The following is a 19559-nucleotide window of genomic DNA, read 5'->3' as shown; positions in this document are numbered from 1 at the left end:
TGTACCATAAAAAGTTCGTGGCGGTCTCACCCCCATAAAAAGTTATGGGGGTTCAAAGTTAATAAATATGCCAATTTTTATACATTTCTAGGCATGTAAATATTTATATAGTAATTCTTAAACAATATTCAAAGGTAAAACTAATGAAAAATACATAAAAATATTGAAAAAGTTATATAAAACATTATTTTATCAATAGGGTAGGTTAGGTTAGGTTATTGGGTTTTGTTCAAGCTGAGCTAAACTTCGCATTTCCCTAAAACTAGAACAGCCCACATCCTTAACTATCTGCGAACAGTAATCTAATCTAGGTCTACCCCTCCTAAAAAAAAATAAATATCTTTATCAATAGGGGAGGTTAGGTTAGGTTAGGTTATCGGGTTTTGTTCAAGTGACCACCCTCTTTCGATCCCCCACCTCCACCCGCTTGAAATTTGAATTTTATTTGAATTATAGTGTATGAAAATTGTCAAAATAATCAACTTTCAACCCCCATAACTGTTTATGGGGGTGAGACCGCCGCATTTTTTTATGGGATTTTACTCAGGTGACCACCCTCTTTCGATCCTACCCACTCCCACCCCCTTGGGGGGTGGGGGCCATCATCTAGACCTTTACAAAAAAAAAATTGAAATCGTTTTCGTCAATGAGTAGTCAATTGTAGAAGTCAATGTCTTTAGAACTGCATACAGTTGCTGTCAAACAGTAGAGTTGTTCCACAATTTCATGGGATGCGAAATGCGCGAGGCGCGAGCCTTATTACATTTATATTGTACATTTCAAAAACATTGACTCGAATGCTTAGCACGTGCTTCGCTATACAACCAAAGACAGAGCTCCAGATAAATTGCAGTGTACATGTAGTTGGGACGTTCAACATATAAATCGTCACTGCACAACTCAAGATCGTGGGCTATGAGATTCTGAATTACCTCTATACAATTTTAGTTTGACCCACAAATTAACAGAGATAAATGCAGACAAAAATGTAATAGTTTTTATTTGTTTTTCTTTGGACCTAAGTGGTGATTTTCCTCTTCGAACAGAATCTTGTCATCGATCATTCTTGTCTTGTTTGTCTTTGGCATTCTGGGAAAATAAGATTTGAAATTTCCTAATAACATGTTTTTAGTTTTGATTTTGTATACAACCACTTTGCATGCGGACAGACCACAAGAGCGGAAACTTTTCCACTTTATCTGTTGATGTATGTTATGAAATAACAACAAAGACAGTGCATCACTCTGTAACGAAACTCTAGGTAGAACTAGCAACAGTTGATAGTTACAGAGGGTAAAAGTGCCCTAATTGCGTACAGGGATGAAGTAGACAAACATTACTGCAAAAAAAGAATATCTTGATTTTGTTATTCCGGAAAAACGTTTAGAGAAGTTATATGCTTTTGAAGAGAAAATCAATGCGTTAACCTTTACTTTACTTTTGGATATTTCATTTCGACCAGCTATTAATGCTGGTGGGCGGGTAATCCCTCCAGATTACGCCAAAAGGTAATACAATAACTACTTCGTTAAACGTGCAATTGACTTGTCTGTGTACGAGCTGTTGCGAATGTCACGAATAGGTCTGAGTGTTTCGTATCATGACGCTTGCAACTGACTGCTCGTTAACCCCATACCTTTTACACCCCTACGTTTGGATGACGTTGAAATTACGCATCCAGTTCTCCGAATGATATACAGTGTAGTTGGGTTTGTCGTACATATTGACATTTGTTGCTAATAAAAATCTGAATTATGATTCGGAATTTCTTAAAGTGCATTTAATAGTGACGAAATATCAGACAGACAGCAAAAGACGCTATCATGACGTGATGCATCGCGATATGATTATGCACTAGCTACGATCACTTATCAACTTTCTATAAAATGACAGACGTTACGTAACAATAAATAATCTTTTTACTTTCTCGCTACGACGCAGTCTTGCTTGCTATATTATAGGAGAAATTCTGTACAATGACAAATCGCTCTTCTAGAAACAGTGCACAGGTGGCCGAGTGGAACAAAGTGGCTCTAATTTGATAAACTGTTATATATTCTGTAATAATGTGACCCATGCTACCATAAAACTGCTTCAAGTTTAAATACCGAACATGACTGACGATATGTGTAGGTAGGACCATCCTAGTTTCATCTTGTGTAATGGAGAAGTCTGCATTAATTTGGAGAAACAGTTTTCAGTTCGATGGACAAAATAATTCTATTTTATTGCTTGTATAATGACCTTGACAGTTGGACGTGAGTGAGAATGTGTTGGGGATGCAGGTGACCTTGCGCAAGGTAGTGGAGGATCTTATGAAAAATCATTAAATATTAGAAAAGAATTCAACGTAACTTAACCTAACCCTAACCTAACTAAATCTAATCTAATCATAAAAAATATATACTAGAGACATTTGCATTTAATACATCAAGTCCAAGTACCTATATACATGTACATTTAAAGGCAACAAGGTTTTTGAAAATTAATTTACATTTTTGTCTTACCGGAAACAATCAAGAACCTTTTGAGAGTAACTTTGCTGATTAAAACCTTTAATGAAGAAAGGTATAATTTAAAAGAAATATAACATTTCTAGGAGCCACTGTTTGATTAAAAAAGAAAAAGAAGTGCTAAAGTAGTAATTACTAGTCTAGTTACAACACTTTTACTACTTACACTTAGCAACCACGTCTTTCAATGGATAAAAGTAGGTGCATGCTTTAATTAAATTGCACTTTTAAAATGTTGGCAATAAATATGGTGAATGCATTATATGTTAGCACTTCCGGAGTGAAATTTAGACAGATTAAGAGAGCAAAAGGTCTCAACACGAAAAGAGAAAGCAAAAAAATATTTCCTGAAATTTAAATTACGGAAATGTCTAATCTGAAATGTGGTTATTATTTAATTGGTAAACGTAATTTTAAGACACTTGACGACTTGTAAAAATGAATTTGATCGGTGGATTATTAAAGCCATTCGATTAATGTTTTTTCATTGACAGCTGATTGTGCAACCAAATCAACAAACAGCACCTTATTTGTTGCAATGCATATTTGGAAATTCTAACATAAGGGGACAACAGCTCGCTAAATGATAGTCGTTTACTGCGCGTGCGCGCTATTGTACTACCCGTCTTAAAACGTTCGGGCTGCTATTCGAGCTTTACGGGTAACAATACAGAAAACGATAGAAAAAGGAAAAAGTGCGTACATAGGATTTGTAGATTTAGAAAGAGCTTTCTTTCAATGTTAAATGGGGTAAGATGTTAACTAGATTTAAAAATGTAAGGATCAGTTACAGAGGTAGAAGAGTGACACTTAGTTTGTATAAAGAGCAACAGGCAGCTGTAGAGAAGTAAATATTGGGAAGGCAGTCAGACAAGGATGTACACTCTCACCACTACAGGGGCAAAAGATTAGTATGCTTAGATTTGCAGATGATACAGCAGTATTAGCATCTATCAAGGAGGAGTTTGAGTTAGCATTAAATAAAATGGAAGCGGTATTGACAAAACAGTATTGTATGAAAATAAATAAAAGTTAAACAAAAATACTGGCGGGCAAGGGAAGAAAAAGTAGGGAATGGGCGAATGTAAAGATAGGAGACGAAAGATTAGAAGAAGTGGCTGATTTTAGGTATCTACGAAGTCAGATAAATCAGGACGGCGGGAGTAGTAGGGATATAAAGCAGAGAATAGTGCAGGGTCGAGTCGCCTTCAATAAAAAGAAGTCACTTTTATGCTAACGAACGATTAATTTAGAAAATCGAAAGTTAAAGTGTATGTTTGGACACATTTCGAAGGCTTCTAACCTTTTCTTTTCCGCCGCGCCCACTGTCCATGTATCGCACCCGAACAACGCCGAGCTCCAAACATACGCCTTTAACATTTTTTTTTTTCGAATTTCTAAATTAACCGTTCGCGAACATAGAAGTGACTTCCTTTTAATAAAGGCGGCACGACCCTGCGCTATCCTCTGTTCGTAAATAGTTAAGAATGTGGGATGTTCTAGTTTTAGGGAAATGCGAATATTATCTTAGGATAGAAAGGTGTGGAGGTGCGTGTCCAACCACTCTTATGACTGACGACCTTATGATGATGAATAAGAAACGCCCCAAATGAAGAAAATTCAATTTTTATGTTTTTGTAATTTATTACGTTTTCTATTCACCTTCAATATATTCTTTGAGTTGAGTAGTTATCGCCAGTTAACATTTTGTAGGTGCTTGTTTGGTGTAATGAATAATATTTACTATTTTGTTTTAATGACCACTAAACACGCAATTTACGTGCTGAACAGTTATTAAACGTTGTAAGTATGTTGAAACGGCCGGGTCCATCGCGTTACGTAATCGTAGGTACAGTAGCCACTGCGAGCACGGCCTTATAGAAACACATGTTGATTTTTCGTGTTTCATCACGCGGCAGGCACGTCTGCGTCTGGCGCAAAAATAAAAATTATAAAGTTATTAGCATAAACAAAGACTAATCCGTGATAATTGTATAGTAGCCTGTACGTTTTTGTATTTCGTCATATATTTTACGTATTATTACAGAATTGCGGTTAGGAAACGTGGTCGAATTGAGACCAGTGGAGCACATACTTTACTTCAAAAACGTGTAATTTCATTCAACAATTATCGCAGCATTTTACCAATTTTAACACAAATTTTGTAAATATACAGTGCAGTCCAAAAATTGAACAATTAGAACATTGTTTTATTAATTACTAATAGTGGGTCAATGTTAATATGCAACATCAACTTGAAAAAACTTTTCGATTTTGATCTACTACAAATTTCCTCAAATTAATGAGGAAAATATTTTTGTTGCTGTTGTCATCCCCCGCCGGGAATCGAACCCGACACCTTTGGCTTCACGCACCAATGCTCTTACCAACTAAGCTACGAGAGATGACAACAGCAACCACGACAAACCTGGCCTACTAGGTTAACGATCCGTCGATTTTTTTTATTATTAACGTAATTATAAGTATGTACTAGATATATGAAACTTAAACATTGTTTTATTAATTACTAATAGTGATCAATGTTAATATGTAACGTCAACTTGAAATCACTTTTCGATTTTGAACTACTACAAATTTCCTCAAATTAATGAGGAAAATATTTTTGTTGCTATTCCCGGCGGGGGTGCGACAATAACAACAAAAATATTTTTCTTTTGAGGAAATTTGTAGTAGGTCAAAATCGAATAATGATTTCAAGTTGATGTTGCATTTAAATTATTTGCCTCCGAAATAAATCGCTTATCCTTCTCTCAGTAAACGTTTAACCTACATTAAAGATCATGAACATTTCCGTAAAATTCTGATATATTTGGGACTTCTCCGATCATAGTCTACATGTCAATTACAATAATGCACCCCTCTTCAATATGACTAACAGGGAGTGTTTTATAAAACTTTCATAACCAAAAAAAGTTGATACATTACAATTTTAGCACTACTTCAATTTTCTGGTAACGATTTAGACATTTCTTTTTGCTATTGGTCTGATTTATACAAACTGACTAATAACCTATTAGGTAGGTAGTAGGTGTCAAAAAAAAATGCATAGGCAATGCTTGAATGCCCCTCAGTCCGTTTAGCCGTAGGGTTAGGGTGACCCTGACCAAGAGACCTAGTGCCCAAGAAGATTTTCCTATGTTATGTGATTGTTGTTGGAGAGAGCTAATGATGCATCATCATCATCATAAGGTCGTCAATCATAAGACTGGTTGGACACGCACCTCCACTCTTTCCTATCCTGAACTAAACTTCGCATTTCCCTAAAACTAGGACAGCCCACATCCTTAAATATTTGCGAACAGTAATCTAATCCAGATCTACCTCTGCCCCTCCTAACTCCTATTTCTGCCTCTCATATGTCTTTGACTAGACCTTCGTGCCTGAGAAGGTGTCCTACCAACCTATCTCGCCTATTTTTTATTGACTTCCATAGAGTCCTCTGTTCTCCTATTCATTCCAATACCTCTTCATTTCTAACCTTTTCTACCCACGATATCCTCATCATCCGCCTATAACACCACATTTCGAATGCTTCTAACCTTTTTTTTTCGCCCATTTTCAGTTTCTATGTTAGGTAATTGCAGAGATATGAAAAAATTATTTGTAACTTCTCAAAATAAAATGGTTGAATGAATTAGAAATGGAACTTGATAGGCGATATATCAAAACAAAAAATTAACAAACAAGTATAATAACAAAAAAAGGACACAAAACAAAGAAAACGGAACAAATAGTTACCACTGTTCAAAGACGACCAGCACGCACGCATAGCAACTGTTACTACTTTGGGGTGGCCGGAATCGCATCAACCCTTTCTTTCTCCTCGCCCTTAATTTAATGGTTGTTTTCTTTAATTCTTGCTCTTATGATAGTACCATCTATATATTTTACATTTATATCTATTACATAGTATTTATAAATTATTATTTAGGTCACTGGTACTAAATTGGTACATCTTAATTGTGTATTTAAAACCTACTGCTGGGTTAGTAGATCAATTAGCTACAGTTTAAATAGCGGAATTAGTAATAATTGGCGGAGAGGAATTCAAGATCACGAAGTAGCAAATAGTGTGCAGGGTGGTGAGGCGGTTTGCTGTCTTCACTCACCCTGTTATGGTTATTAAAAATATCGCGGACAGAAAAGGTTAGAAGTAAAAGGGTATTAAAATTAGTAGGAGAACAGAGGGCGCTGTGAAAGTTGCTAGGATACCTTCTCAGATATAAAGGGCCATTGGTTGGAGACATTCATATATAATTGGAGTAGCAGGTTACTCTACTTCTTGGAAATGGGAGGAAAGGGTAAATAGAAAAATGAAGATGTAGAGGTGCGTGCCCAACCAGACTTGGGCTTGCAGATATTTTAATGATCCGTCAAATAGGAGGAGCCTAAAAACATGGCGCCGATTAGGGAAAACTTATCGTAGTTCCTACAGTGTACCGTGCAATTTCCAAGTTTTTAAATTACGATAAAATGATAGGTATTGGCACAATATGTGATTGGGCTGACACAAACCCTCTAAAAGGAAATTTCGTTGAAGGTGAGCGTGTTTTTAATGCCAATCACATTATAAAAGTCGGAAATAACAAATCCGGAAGCTAGCCTTCAAATTCCGTCAGGTTTACTGCCTACATTTTACAAACTTCGGATTTAAAAAGTGATTCACGTTATATAATTGGTGAGGTGATTCTGGGTGATTTAAGGAATATCATATCAATGACATGCACTTGCAAAGCCGATTTAAGAGAACGTTGCAAGCAGATTATTGCAACTTTGTTGTATTGCAGCAGGTAGGTTCTTAACCTCAAAATACTTATATCGTATCATTAGAATTGTGTTAAATCAATTACACAGGAATAAATAATTTCTCACTTTATAATTTTAGTATGATTCTAGTTTTAAATATTAAGGTTATGGCTGATGGTAAATACTTGCTGAAATATAATCATGTGCATTAAAATGACGTGAACAAATTTTTATTCCGGAATTCACTTCTTTGATACCTACTGCTTTCATCCAAGCTTCTATTAGTTTACTTTTTTCTCTAATTTTCCGAATATATTTTTTACATATATAAAACGGTTAGTTTTTATTGGAAAGTAGTTAATGTAGGTGAAGAGTGAAGATCTATGTCTGAAGTGCTATTGCAGCTTTTCACTGAACATATTAACTTTTTATTTGATTTAACTTTAGAAGAAAACTTCGTCGACTCCATCATCAAAAAAATTTTTACTTTTTTAACGTGTTTTATTATTTTAATAAACAATTTTACAATTTGCGTGCACAGTTCTTAGGTAAATTTTTCCCTCATTCGAGTTATAAATTTTTCCACCAGATGGTGTATGCCTATTTGACGGATCCCAATATTCCAAAGAAGGTTAGAACTGAAGAGGTATTAAAAAGAATTGGAGAACAGAAGACTCTGTGGAAGTCAATAAGAAATAGGCGAGACGGGAGATCTTCTTAGCATGAAGGGCTAGTCAGAGACTTTTAAGAAGCAGAAACAGGAGTTAAAAAGAGGAGTAGAGTAGTTATGGACGTGGGATGTTCTAGTTTTAGACAAATGCGAATATTAGCTCAGGATGTGAAGGAGTGGAGGTGCATGTCCAAACAATCTTAGAACTGACGACCTTATGATGATGATCATTATATTTGACCCTTCCAAACTAAATTGCTAAAAGTTGGTAGCTAAATCTAACTTGTATCTATATAGTTATCAGAAACCTTAACTATTCAAATCCAGAGAAGGGTGGAAGCAGTCTCTGCAATTAAAATTAAGAGAAGGACAAGCACCTCCTGTCTATTATAAAGTAGACATTTTTTGTACAATAGGGTTTATTTATAGACGGCTTACATTACATTATAACATATTCGGTTACGTGACTTATATTTCGTATGGGTTTGCGAAAATCAAGTTATATAACCTTAAGCCTTAAGGTGATTAAGTGTTTATCTACAATTAGTTAATTAGTAGGATTGTAATTAAAATCGGCAAGTTCACGGTTCGACCATTACATTATTATTCGTAAACATCTATTTGATGATTTATGTGTTCAAGGTGACGATGGTAAGCATTGAACTTACGTTTTGCAGACGACAAAACGCAAAAAAGGTTCCTCTTCCTCAGTCCTTTAATTCTTTTTTATTACACACTTATTTTTTTTGTCGTTTTGATCTGATGATAATTGGAATTCGGGTTGTAAGAAAATTTTATCAAAAGAGCCCCGGGACACTAATTAGTTGTCCTGACGAGAAACATCAAAGGTACTCTTCCCATTGAATTCAATCGACAGGATCGAAAAATTTATTTCAGTAAGAAATAAAGAAGGTTTGATAAACATCTACTAGGAATGCACAAAATAATAATTTAGTCAAAAATTCAAAGACTTTGTTTCTTACTCAAGTGTCTTATAGGTAGCTACTGAAAATAAAACTATAGGGGTTGTAAGTCTTTCAAAAGAACTGATCTTTACTGCTTCACTTGATTCTAGGGAGCATTAGTATTATGATTTGTATGACCGTTTGTAATTAGTGGGTAAATCAAGGAAAAACATTATTAGATACAACTGCTGGAATTGTAAGTCATTCAAAAGATTGATTGATCTCTGCTGCTTCGATTGATCCTAGGCAACATTAGCTATATGGTTTGTATCATCGTGTGTGATTAATGGGTAAATCAGGAAAAAAACAATACGAGATACAGCTGGCGGAATTGCAAGTCCAATTTTTCCCTCATTAATTTGAGGTAGCGTGTAGTGGGTAAAAAATTCAAAAATGAATTTTCAGATTAATATTTCATATTGCAAGTCGTTTAAAAGAATTGATCTTTGCTACTTCCATTGGTCTTAGCTATCATTAACACTATGGTTTGTATCAATTTTTGTGATTAGTGCATGAGTAAATTAGGGAAGAACTATACGGGATACACCTGCTGGAATTGCAAGTCGTCTTTACTGCTTCAATTGATCCTAGGTATCATTACCACTGTGATTTATATCACCGTTTGTGATGTGTTGGTAAATCAGGAAAGACAACAACCCATAAAATGAGATAAAATTATATAGATGTGTATTTATGATGATGTGAATCCGCCAGAGAAAAATGACTTCAAACAGTTGAAGAAAATACCACAAATGGCGCGGTAAACGCTATCTGTAGTACGATGCTTCATTTTAGGATTACGTGTGCTCCAACAAGGTCCATTTAAATATATGGATACCTACTTGCTGAATCGAATCCCGGCTTAGCTAGCCTGAACGTGATAGGCACGTTACCGTAATCGAATAAAATAATTCGAAGTGGTCTGTATTCTGCCGAATCGATCGTACTACACATGGCGTTTACCGCGCCATTTGTGGTATATTCTACAACGCGATGTTAAGACAGCAGGTAAAAGTTGGTCTATGTTCTGTCGCAGCTGTCTGCGATGCGCTGATGGGATCCAAAAAGATCGAAATCGCGATTCGCGTCTGGCAGTTTCGACAGAATACAGACCACATCGAATTGTTTTATTCAAACAGTTGAAATTTTCCGCTAAGAATTATTTTTGGGCGAAATTTCTCTTTCATTTAGACATCACTAGATAGTAATGGAGGGTAATTTTTATACAAGGGACGTCTGGTCGTCCTCAGGTATATGTCAAATGGATGAAATTGACTATAAAAAAATGAGTCTCATGATTTCAGAACTGAAAGCATCTCCAGACCATTTTCAGTCTAAAATTTCTTAAAATTTCCTTAGGATCCAATTCAAATTCGCTGCTTTAAATTTCTAAATAGTTTATATTAGAATTTCGCCATTCATTTATTGTGAAATGTGGCTTGATAAAATGTAAAGCAATGCCATTTGGGGTCAAAACTTCGAAGACTGCTATTCGAACATTCATGATAATTAAAACGCCATATTGGTATGCAAATGACTTTTTGTTAGGAATTTCCATCAATATTAAAGACATGCAACAAACAAATTCGCGTAGCAAAACCTAAGCAGGTCCAGATGCAGCGCGTCGAAATTATTCAATCATCGAATATTTATCCTTTACGTGCTTATTTGCATTTACTTGTGACCTAGTAAATGGTCTAACAAATAACAGATTGATCTACTAAAACCAGTCTTCGTAGACAGGAAGAACGTTTTTGAAGTCGTCCTTTGAACAGGTTTATTTTGAAATGCTATTCAGACTATTTAGATTTGTTTTATTTTTCTGATCATTCAAAAAGGTCTGATATAAGCCATTTTGTTTCCTCTTTCACTTCCTCCATATTTCATATTTATTAGACTAACTGTTGATATATCATTCTGTTGTCATACTATCCTTTATAGTTACATTATTTGACTACTGTTGACCATGATTATTTAATTACTTAGATAAGTACTTAATCGTTTAATAAGTTTGCTAGTTAGTTGTCCACTTATTAATAAATAAGTATTTACGTTAGGTGTAATTTTAATGTCCACTGACCAAAACAAAGCAAATACAATTCTGCCAAATTTGTCTTTTCCTCTTTAAACTATAAAGAAAAATATCATCTCCTGTTTGATGTTATTCTTATTTTAAAGAAGCCTTTTGTGGTTAAGGGAAAACACAAGGGTATGATTAAAACTTGTGACCCTCAAAATTATCATAAAAGTTTATGACTTTGTTTACGTAATACTTAGGCAATAATAATTGTACTTATTATTTTAATTGGTAAACGAGCATTTCTTATTACTTTTCCTTATTATATGTACAAGTCCTTGTTTAGTTCTAACACAAACAAGGAAAACTACAAAATGTTTATAGGCCTGTTTTATTGCAAAAAAGAATATTGAAGAAAAAGATGTCAAGACCTTCTAATATCACGCTAGTGCGTAAGACTATGCAACTTAATAAGTTTCGAAAAAAAGAAAACAAAGCAATTAACACGAATTAAGGGTTAATTATATTATTGAATGGCCTGCAAATAATTATTTAGTAAGTATTTTTTAAGAAAGAAGATACGTCACAGATAATTTATTGAGGACTTTTTTTGATACTACCTTGACATACCGTTTTATGAAATCCTACAAACGCGCAGTGAACGCCATCTCTAATGCAAAGCGTACAATATTCAAAATCTTTAACAAGTTCCTAGGTTGTACACATTGTATTAGAGATGGCGTTCACTGCGCCGTTTGTAGGATTTCATGAAACGGTATGTCAAGGTAGCAAACAAAGTTGGTCTGTGTTCCGTTGAAGCTGTCTGCGACGCGCTGATGAGACTAACACGATCGAAATCGCGATCTGGGTCTAAGACAGATTACTGACTGCTGACTGCCATAATGTGGGGTTTCTTAAATATTCCAAAAATAAACTAAAACAGAGAACCTATACGCAGGCCCTGAGTTAGGAGATATATTAGAGAAGGAAGATAGTCTGGAAATAGATGAGCTTGGTTATCCATAATGAGAGAAGAGTTCGATGTAGCATTAAAAAATTGTAGGTGTAGATAGAGGGAAATTCTAAAACATGCAGGACAAGAGGTTAGAGATGGTACGTTTAAGCTAGTTAGTAACTTTTACGAAACGGGGAAAGTCCCAGAGGATTATAAACGGAACGTAGTAGTAACATTACCTAAGAAGAGGGGCGCGGATAGGTGCGAGGCATTTCGAACAATTAGCTTAACTTCCTATGCGTCAAAAATCTTAACTAGAATTGTACAGAGGAGGATGGAAAAAAGGGCGGAAGAACTATTAGGGGAAGATCAATTTGGGTTTAGAAGAAATAGAGGAACGCGGGAAGCCATTCTAACTTTACGGGTAGCAATAGACAAAACGATAGAAAAAGGAAAGAGTGCGTACATAGGATTTGTAGATTTAGAGAAAGCCTTTGACAATGTTAAATGGGACAAGATGTTAAATATACTTAAAAATGTAGGGATGAGGTACAAAGATAGAAGAGTGATACTTAGTTTGTATAAAGAGCAATAGGCAGTTATAGAGATGGAACCGCAACGTAGAGAAGTAAATATTAGGAAGGGAGTCAGACAGGGATGCACACTGTCACCGCTACTTTTTAATCTATACATCCAAGACGCGATTAACATCATTAAAGACAGTACAACTATAGGGATAGATGTGCAAGGCCAAAAGATTAGTATGCTTAGATTAGCAGATGATATAGCCATTTTAGCATCTAGCAAGGAGGACTTAGAGATAGCTTTAAGTAGTAGGGATATAAAGCAGAGGATAGCACAGGGTCGAGTCGGCTTCAATAAAAAGAAGTCACTTCTATGCTTGCGAACTGTTAATTTAGATATTCGAAAAAGGTTGTTAAAGGTGTATGTTTGGAGCACGGCGTTGTACGGGTGCGAAACATGGACAGTGAGCGCGGCGGAAAAGAAAATAGGCGGATGATGAGGATAACGTGGGTAGAAAAGGTTAGAAATGAAGAAGTATTAGAAAGAATAGGAGAACAGAGGACTCTATGGAAGTCAATAAAAAATAGGCGAGATAGGTTGATAGGACACCTTCTTAGGCATTAAGGTCTAGCCAGAGACATATTAGAGGCAGAGGGGTAGAGGTAGACCTAGATTACATTACTGTTCGCAAATAGTTAAGGATGTGGGCTGTTGTAGTTTTAGGGAAATGCGAAGTTTAGCTCAAGATAGGAACGAATGGAGGTACGTGTCCAACCAGTCTTAGGACTGACGACCTTATGATGATGAAACTAAAATAAATAAGACACTTCCTGTAAAAATGATGAAGTGTAATCTTGTAATAGAGTAAAACATTTTGAAATCTAAAAATTTTGCTGGACTTCTTTGTACAGTAAAATCAATTGAATTTTAGGAGAACGTAAACAGATTTGATGGAATGACATGGTGATCCATTACGAAAAGTAATGGATTATTGGTAACCATGCAACAACCTTTTGCAAAGGCTCCTTTAATGCGTATAACCCCGACTGAGGGACGTTGACACAGGGTAAAACCACATTATTGTCTGCGTTATTTTCGTTGGTGTTTGCTTTATTTTAAGACATTTATTATAAATGCAAACCAGTTCTTGACTCTCAAGTTCAAGTTTATTACCATCCAAAGTAGATTCGAAAATTTGTTGACCTCTTCGGGGAATTTATTACCTATATGATAACAATCCCTACATGGAACAGAATTGGTAGGCGTGCAATCAATCTTCTTGTTTTGCTCTCAACAAGATGTTCACTCGGTAGGCATCATCGTATACACATGCATGTTCCTACTAATCTTCTACAATAATGATATGTATTAATTAATATATTAATGCCGTGTTCTTTCGTAAAACGTAAAATAAATTTATAACAAGTAAAATGAATCCAAGATTCAGGATGCTGCTGTTTCATACGAATCTTCAATTAGAAATCATCAACCTTTTGACGTTTTTCAGACGTGTTTAAATAACAACATTCGGTAGTGGCGGTGACTAAAAGCCCACCGATAGAATCAGAAGGTTACATTAGGGACGTAAGTGCTAAACGCAATCAAAATTTCGACGAGTGATACTAGCGCAGGTGAATTTGTAACAGGAATTAGTGGAGCAGTTTCCTGTGATGATACTATTTTCTGGATTCAGCATCTAATTAAAGGATTGATTTTTCTTTTGAAATAAAACACTTGAAAAATAACTTTCACTAAATATATTTATATTGAATCTTGACAAATTCGTTTTAACCTACAAGGTCATCTTCGGAAGAAGGTAATATATCTGAGGTTAACAAATTTGGTTCTTATATACTAATTCTTTAGGGTGGGGTGTTTTACAGATATTTTGCACAAAGTTTTACAATTGGGAATTGTAGACATTTTCGATTTCATTGACAACATTTTCCGAATTACAATTGAAATGTTTCTTAATTTGTATAGATTCTATTATAATAANCTTTCACTAAATATATTTATATTGAATCTTGACAAATTTTTTTTCAACCTACAAGGTCATCTTCGGAAGAGGGTATTATTAAAGGATGCAATTGCGTTTTAAACATACTCTCGAGGTCCAAGATGTTGTCGATTAATCGGAGTTTTAAATGAAAAATCGCGAATAATATAAGATCTTAAGTGTACCTTGAAATATGGGTAGGCCGTGGCTAAATGCATGCCTGCGGAATAAAAGGTAACAATGCGACTGCACCGATGTTTTTATTGTAAAGAAAATCAATAAAATTGATCTACATGTTATGCATTATGGATAACGGTATACCCATTCGTTTTGGATGGAATCAACTACTTAGTTATCACTTTATTATCATTATCCTAAGGTCGTCAGTCCTAAGACTGGTTGGATACGCACCTCCACTCTTTCTCATAAGAAGGGACGATTTTGCTGGAACAAGTCTCTGATTACAGAACTGAAAGCATCTCCAGACCAGTTTCAGACCAAAATTTCATAAAATTTCCTTAGGATCCAATTCAAATTCGCTGCTTTAAATTTCTAAATAGTTTATATTAGAATTTCGCCATTCATTTATTGTAAAATGTCATCATCATCATCATAAGTTCGTCAGTCCTAAGACTGGTTAGACACGCACCTCTAAACTAGAAAAATAAAATCGTTTGGGTGTTTCGTTCCCACCATCCAGTAATGCTGGTGGGCGGGCAGTCCCTCCGGACTACGCCGGAAAGTAGGGCGGAAGGCCCCCTTCAGCCTGCTTTCAGGAATCGTGAGAATGGGTTGGTGGTGATTCAGGTGAGAAAGATGAGACGGACGAAATGAAGACAGAAGAGAATGAAAGATTATCTGTGGAATATTACTGCCCCAGGATTTTCCTAAGTGATCCAAGGAAACCACAGAAAAATTTGGACCAAGACAGACGGACCCGGAATCAAACCGGCCTCCTCCTGAATGCTAGGCAATGGTCTAAGCCACTAGGCCATGCCGTTCGGTCTAAAACTACTATAGAACAACCCATATCCTTAACTATTTGCGAACAGTCTAATCTAGGTCTACCTCTACCCCTCCTAATCGTTTCTCCTTCTAACATGTCTCTGACTAGACCTTCATGCCTGAAAAGGTGTCCTACTAATCTATCTCACCTGTTTCTTATTGTCTTCCATAGAGTCTTCTGTTCTCTTACTCTTTCTAATATCTCTTCATTTCTAACCTTCTCTATCCACGGTATCCTCATCATTCGCCTATAACACCACATTTTGAACGCTTTTAGCCTTTGCTTTTCCGACGCGCCTACCGTCCGTGTTTCGCACCCTTACAGAGCCGATCTCGAAACATACATTTTTAACAATCTTTTCCGAATTTCTAAATTAGTCGTTCGCGAGCATAGAAGTGACTTCTTTGTATTTTATTTTTGTTAAAATTTCTTTTCCAGTTATTGTAAGACTTACTTTTTCTTTCACGAAATTATTGTTAAACTTTAAAAGGTAAAAGCGTTAATGGAATTAGTCGGCAAGGCTTTTATAAAAATTTCTTAATTCTAGCCCATCACTTATTCGAAAGTTCCGAAAGACTAGTTGCTATTTAAGTAGCAAACAAATTAAGAATTTGTTTTCTAATTGCGAATAATTGTAAGCAGGTTTGAAATTTTAGTTCGTACTGGAATTTTGACGACGGCAGTACAATAATTTTGTTTATATTAGTGAATTATGAGACCCCAGTAGGCTTATAAAATTTTACAATAACAGTATACAAAATATTTACAAAGCATCATTCACATTTCACTAATACTACTTTCAATCATATTTAATAACAAACAATTTGGAATCAAATGTGCTTGTTTTGTTTCTTTTATTTCGACGATTATTCAGACGAAGATGGGTTCACATTTTTTAGGTAGTTATATGCCATTAATGATAATTATGAATATATGCAGTAATAAATATATACATATCTGCATTAGGTGCATGTAAAAACATAATCATGTGTGTATCCGGCATACTATCCAATTCGTGTTTCGGTAATTTACACAATGACACGCTCTCTCCATTTGAATAAGTATTTAAATAATAATTAATAAAAGATTTATTCGAAGGCAATTTGAAGTTATTGAGGTTTTTAGCTTAGAAAATGTGACACTGGGAAAGCCTAACAAGATTATCTGGTTACAGTAGACCACAGAAAAAGTTAACTTCACTATGTTTCTTGTTTTGCGACATTGCCAAGTCAACATACCCTATATAACCTAACATAACACAAACTAACATAACCTAAATTTGATTGGGTAGGTTAGGTTTCGGCGCGTAAAAAACCTGTTGATCGGTATTGACCTTTTTAAAACAGCCGTTTCCGTTGAAAACCCCAACTCATTTATTTTCTGGCAGTTGTTATAAAGTATTAATATTTTCTATCAAATTTTTGTTAAATTTTCTGAGCCACTTTGCCAGTTATGCTTCAAAAATTGTAGTTGGTTGGCAGCAGTGTTCAACAGTAATTTCGTTTTCCCTACCAGTCTCCATATAGAATGTGCTTCTTTTTAATTGGTTGCGTTAGTTTTGAACGTTGAATTGACATCTTTTAAATTGAGTTCTAATGATTATTCTAATACTTTACCAGTGCTTAAGTCTCAAACTTCCTTCATATGTTTCCAAAGTTTTAAGAATTTGACTTTTTGCATTATTGTATACCAGTAATTTACAAAACCAAAAAAAGGAAAACTAATAGAAATATGTTTTGTAGTGTCTGTTACTGCAACCCAAACGGGACTGTACATTATAAGTTAATTATAATACATTTTAAACAATTTTTCAAATTTTCTGTCAATTGCAAACACTTTTTAAATATAAACAAACCATTATTGTACCTAATGTCTTCTAAATTAAACTTTGTTTGGAAATTTTCCAAATAAATAAATAAATAAATAAATAGGAATGTTTTAATTGTTTATGTAATTTTCTAAATTACTTCTAGATACCTGTTATTATTCACTTTTTAAAACGAATTAATTTATTGTACTTGATTGTTACTACCTTCGTTTAAAAAGTGAAATTAGTTGTACTGAAGTTAAAAATAAATGCAGTTTTAAGAATTAAAAATCTGGAAAATGTAAGGTTAACCTAGGTCAACTGCTACAAGGCTAACGTGCATATCTATGGCCTATTTTCGTTACCTTGCGTATATAATAAAATATTTTCCTAAATACTTCAACTTAATGTATGATATAATTCTCATAATCAATATCAAGTCATTAAATGAATATTCACTAATTGATTTCAGTGCCATCAAAATGGTAATTCTTGGCATCTTAGCTGTTAAAAAATTTTTAGTTAACTTTAATTTGCATGATATAAAACCGCGGCGGGGTGTCGTAAAATGACGTTTGTTTCTACGAAAGTGTGTTTTTGGCAAATATATCATAATTTGGGCTTCTTCTACACAATTTTTAATTTCAGACATCCAAAGTTTAGTTATTTACAGTAATTCAAACCAATTTTAATTTGCATGATATAAAAGTGTTACAGGTGGTGCAGGAAAGTGACATGTATTTTAAGGAAAATGTGTTTTTACGGAATCGAAGGAAATTATTCATAATTTGGATTTCCTTTAACCAATTTTCAAATTTGGACGACCGAAATTTCGCTGCATACATCGGTTCAAATCAGTCTTAATTGGCGTGAAATAAACGCGCGGCGAGGTGTCGCAGAGTGACATGTATTTTGAAGAAAATGTGTTTTTAGGGAATCCAAAGAAATAATTCCTAAAGTTTGGGCTTCCATTAATCAATTTTTCAATTTGGGTGCTCAAAATTTCGCTTCTTACATTGGTTCAAGTCAGTCTTCATTTGCGCAATATCAGCGTACGGCGGGGTGTCGTATAGGGCAAAATTTTGTTTCTGACAATGGTTAAAGCCTATTTTAATTTGCACGCTATAAAAACGTGGCAGTGTGTAGTAAAATGATGTGTGTTTTTATGAAAATGTGTTTTGAGGAAATCGAAGGAAATAATTCATAGTTTGGGCTTCCATTAATCAATTTTTAAATTTGGATGATCAAAATTTCGCTGCTTACATTGGTTCAAGTCAGTCTTCATTTGCATAATATCAGCGTACGGCGGGGTGTCGTATAGTGACATATATTTTAACGAAAATGTGTTTTTGGGGAATCCAAAGAAATAATTCCTAATTTGGGCTCTTTCTTTTACCATTTCTCCAACTTGGGTGCGCAAAATTTTGTTTTTTCAGGTGGTTTAAGCTTATCTTCCTTTGCATGTCTTAAAAACGTGGCAGTGTGTCGTAAAATGACGTGTGTTTTAAACGAAAATGTGTTTTTACGAAATCGAAGAAAATTATTCATAATTTGGGTTTCCTTTAACCAATTTTCAAATTTGGACGACCAAAATTTCGCTGCTTACATTGGTTCAAGTCAGTCTTCATTTGCGTAATATCAGCGCACGGCGGGGTGTCGTAAAGTGACATATATTTTCACGAAAATGTGTTTTTGGGGAATCCAAAGAAATAATTCCTAATTTGGGCTCTTTCTTTTACCATTTCTCCAACTTGGGTGCGCAAAATTTTATTTTTTCCAGTGGTTTAAGCCTATTTTAGTAAGTATGTTATAGAAAGGTGACAATGTGTCGTAAAGAGACGTGTGTTTTTACTAGAATGTGTTTTTATGGAATAGAAGGAAATGATTTGGGATTCCTTTAACCAATTTTCAAATTTGGGAGACAAAAATTTTGTGGTGGTTCAAGCTAATTTAAATTTGTTTGATACAGAAAAGCCACATTTGTTTTCGCTTTTCGCACTGAGAGATTCAACCAGAAGTGGATCTATTAAGGTGTTGCAAACCCTGACTCTTGGGGGGCCGCAGGTTGCATTGTATTTCAGTTGTGGAAGTTACGCGATTTCTTTGCCGATTTTGAACCTATTTTCATGATTCTTTTTTTATTACATATGCCGTACCTTAAGGGTGGTTATATTTAAACTCGAAGGAAGTATCACGCCTTTAATGGCGGTAAATTAGATAATAATTTCCAACATTAACTCTATAGTTTAAGCTGATACATGTAGGCAAAGTACTGGAGTCGGTTTTTATACGTACGTACTTTTAAATTATATTACCATTACCCAAAGGTCGTGTC

The 19559-nt window shown here is 34.9% G+C and overlaps 1 protein-coding gene across 1 annotated transcript in view; it reads left to right on the top strand.

Annotated features, from left to right (window-relative positions):
- The window catches only part of LOC108738953 (scavenger receptor class B member 1), a 162570-nt gene that overhangs the window by 55407 nt on the left and 87604 nt on the right, over positions 1–19559 (top strand). The window lies entirely within an intron of this gene.

This window comes from Agrilus planipennis, unplaced genomic scaffold, assembly GCF_000699045.2.
Source record: "Agrilus planipennis isolate EAB-ADULT unplaced genomic scaffold, Apla_2.0 scaffold118, whole genome shotgun sequence".
In the NCBI taxonomy this organism is placed as follows: domain Eukaryota; kingdom Metazoa; phylum Arthropoda; class Insecta; order Coleoptera; family Buprestidae; genus Agrilus; species Agrilus planipennis.
This window is presented reverse-complemented; position numbering and strand designations above follow the sequence as displayed.